Source organism: Panthera leo, chromosome D4 (genome assembly GCF_018350215.1).
Source record: "Panthera leo isolate Ple1 chromosome D4, P.leo_Ple1_pat1.1, whole genome shotgun sequence".
Lineage (NCBI taxonomy): Eukaryota > Metazoa > Chordata > Mammalia > Carnivora > Felidae > Panthera > Panthera leo.
This window is the reverse complement of record NC_056691.1, coordinates 60066624-60070510: the sequence shown is the minus strand read 5'-3', so window position 1 is coordinate 60070510 and position 3887 is coordinate 60066624.

Below are 3887 nucleotides of genomic sequence, written 5' to 3'. Positions count from 1 at the left end.
ACCTTGGGAGAGAACAGTTACCTTGTTCTCCAGAAATACTGCCTAGCCCGAGAGGCTCTTGGAGCTGTGTAAAGTCCAGAGGGTCATCTAGGGTGTTGGCATTCGAAGTTTGCCACCTATTAGAGTTATAGGGCCCTGACCCATGACGTCAGAATTTCTGGGGGTGGAGCCTAAGCGTCACTGTTAATTAAACTCCCCAGGTGCTTCCAGTGTGCACCCAGATTTGAGGACTTCTGAGCTGGACCCTCACTCTTCAAAGTGTGGTTTGTGGAGCTACAGCCCCTACACATTCTCAGGTCCCACGTAGACCTACTGAATCAGAATCTGCATCTTAACAAGATCACCAAGTGACTTATATGTACATAAAAATTTGAGAAGCAGTTATTTTCCCTGAAGCATTGGACAATCTGGCAACTGTGGGCCCAAATTCTGTCTTGGCAACTACCCGCAGGAGCTGGAGTCGTAGCTGCCCCCTTTAAGAGGGGACTTGACCCTCCAGTCCATTAGTAACATGGAGTACGTTCACAACATTGTGCAACTGTCACCACTAGCTAGTTCCTGGAACATTTCATTCTCCCAAAAGGAAACCTCATACTTATTAAGCCGTCACTCTCCTGTCCCCTCTCCGCTCAGCCCCTGGCAGCCACTAATCTGCTTTCTGTCACTATGAGTTTGCTCATTCTGAATGTTTCATATAAAAGGAATGCATAATGTTTTCAAGGTACATCCATGTTGTAGCATGTATCACTACTCTCTTCTCTGGCTGAATAATATTCCTTTGTATTGGCACATCACATTTTGTTTATGCTTTCATCATTTGGTGGATATTTGAGTACGTTTAACCTTTTGATTACTCTGAATAGTCCTGCTACGAACACTAGGTGCAAGTTTTTGTTTGAACACCCGTGTTTCAATTCTTTTGGGCACATGGAATTGCTGGGGTATAGAGTTTTGTTAGAACAATCTGGCACACGGAGGTTTCACACTAGTATTCAGTGTTTAAAATTTGAGCAGCACAAGCTAGTGGTTCTAATCGATTATATATATGGTTAAGCTGGAGAACATTACATAAAGCAGGATAAGTGGAATTGCTGACTCATATGGTAATTCTTAAAAAAATTTTTTTTTAAGTTTATTTATTTTGAGAGAGAGTGAGAGAGAGAACATGAACACAAGTGAAGGAGGGGGCAGAGAGAGAAGGAAAGAGAAAATCCCAAGTAGGCTCCCTGCTGTCAGCGCAGAACCCAACACGGGGCTCGATCTCATGAACTATGAGATCATGACCTGAGCTGAAATCAAGAGCTTGGATGTTTAACTGACTGAGCCACCCAGGAGCCCCTCATATGGTAATTCTATGTTTAACTTTTTGACTAGTCAATCTATTCTCCATAACAGCATTTTACATTCCCACCAATAATGTATAAGTGCTCCAATTTCTCCACATTCTTGTCAATACTTGTTACTTTCTGTCTTTTTTCTTAATTCTAGTCATCCCAGAGGTGGTGAAGTGGTATCTCATTGTGCTTTTTTTTTTTTTAATGTTTTATTTTTGAGAGAGAGAGAGAGAGAGAGAGGCAGAGAGCGAGGGAGACAGAATCTGAAGCAGGCTGCAGGCTCTGAGCTGTCAGCACTGAGCCCGATGAGGGGCTCGAACCCAGGAACTGTGAGATCATGACCTGAGCCGAAGTTAGACGCTTAATTGAGCCACTCAGGCGCCCCTCACTGTGCTTTTGATTTGCATTTCCCTAATGATTAGTGATGAGTATCTTTTCATGTGCTTGTTGGCCATTTGTATATTGTCTTTAGGAAAATGTCTCTTTAAGTCCTTTGCTTATGTAAAAACTGGGTTCTTTGCCTTTTTGTTATAGAGTTATAAATGTTCTTTATATATTCTGGATACTAGACCTTTTCAGATATATGGTTTGCAAATATTTTCTACTGTTCTGTGAGTTATCTTTTCATTTTCTTGATGGTGTTCTTTGATGTACAAAAGTTTTACATTTTGATGAAGGCCAATTTATCTAATTTTTTTGTTTTTGTTTATGCTTTTGATGTTATATGGAATTTAAGATTTTGTCACCTGGACAAGGTCAATGTATAGGGAGAGAAAGGGATCTGAGGGGAAAGGGAACAGGGATTCCTTGAGGTGTTGATCTCCAGTTCAACCAGAAGATCTGAGCATTTATCTGGTTTTTATCATGTTCTCCAGCTTATATATATGTGTGTGTGTGTGTGTGTGTGTGTATTCAATAAATATCTATATTGAATATATATATGTTCAATAGATTAGAAAATATATATTGAATATATATATGTTCAATAGATTAGAACCACTAGGTTGTGCTGCTCAAATTTTAACTATTGAATTTTAACCATTGAATTCTAGTGTGAAACCTCAGTATGCCAGGTTGTTCTGAAAACTAGTCCTAAATGGTATATGCAGTAATTAGAACATAATGTTTTCTGGTTTCAATTAAATTTCATTTGTAATAAAAAAGCATACATTTTTGGAAATGCATGCAATGTTTCTTGCAAAATGCTCCATTAACCACTCACTTTTGGAAAGTCAGGATTTGGGCCAAATCCAAACCCATTGTTTACCTGGTGGAACCTCACCCTCACTGAAGTAATATTCCATGGAAAAGATAGCCAAGTTTATGCATACCGGCTTTGGTACCGGGTGCTGCATTTGCCTGACGTCAAACAGCAGGTGAGAGTTTGAACCCAGGGGTTTCTCATATCAAATCTAAGACTCTGTCCCCTAGGCCATGCTTTCAAAGTACAGTCAGATGAATCATCTATTGGTCTTTCTTGACTGGCGCTACTATTACTACTAGCTGCCCTTATTTTGGGAAGCTTTCCATATGCCAGGCATTGTGCCGAAAATCCTTACATCTGATCTTTCCAACAACCCAGCGAGTGTTCCATAATTATCCTCGTTTGACTACTGAAGAAACTGAACTGAGGTTAAATAACTTGTTCACCAAGGTCACACAGTGGTAAATGTCAGAGCTAGAACTTAACCCTAGATCTGACTCCAAAGCCCCTATTCAGAACCACCAAGCGAAACTATTATTTTAAAGATGACGGGGTACTGATGGGAATGCAAGCTGGTGCAGCCACTCTGGAAAACAGTATGGAGGTTCCTCAAAAAACTAAAAATAGAACTACCCTACACCCAGCAATTGTACTACTAGGCATTTATCCAAGGGACACAGGTGTGCTGTTTCAAAGGGACACATGCACCCCCATGTTTATAGCAGCACTATCAACAATAGCCAAAGTATGGAAAGAGCCCAAATGTCCATCGATGGATGAATGGATAAAGAAGATGTGGCATATCTATACAATGGAGTATTACTCGACAATCAAAAAGAATGAAATCTTGCCATTTGCAACTACGTGGATGGAACTGGAGGGTATTATGCTAAGTGAAATTACTCAGAGAAAGACAAAAATCGTATGACTTCACTCATATGAGGACTTTAAGAGACAAACCAGATGAACATAAGGGAAGGGAACAAAAATAATATAAAAACAGGGAGGGGGACAAAACAGAAGAGACTCACAAATATGGAGAACAAACTGAGGGTTACAGGAAGGGTTGTGGAAGGGGGGATGGGCTAAATGGGTAAGGGGCAGTAAGGAATCTACTCCTGAAATCATTGTTGCACTATATGCTAACTAATTTGGATGTAAATTTAAAAAAATAAAAAATAAAACAAGTTAAAAAAAAATTAAAAAAAAAAAAAAAAAAAAAGACTACCGGGTACTGAAAATTGACCTCGGCCTGAGTCCTCCCAGGTGACCAGCAAGCGGTTTCCCCAGCGCAGGCGCAGACCCCGCCCACCGCCCCTGCCTTTCGTCCCCTCCTCCTCAAAGTGCGC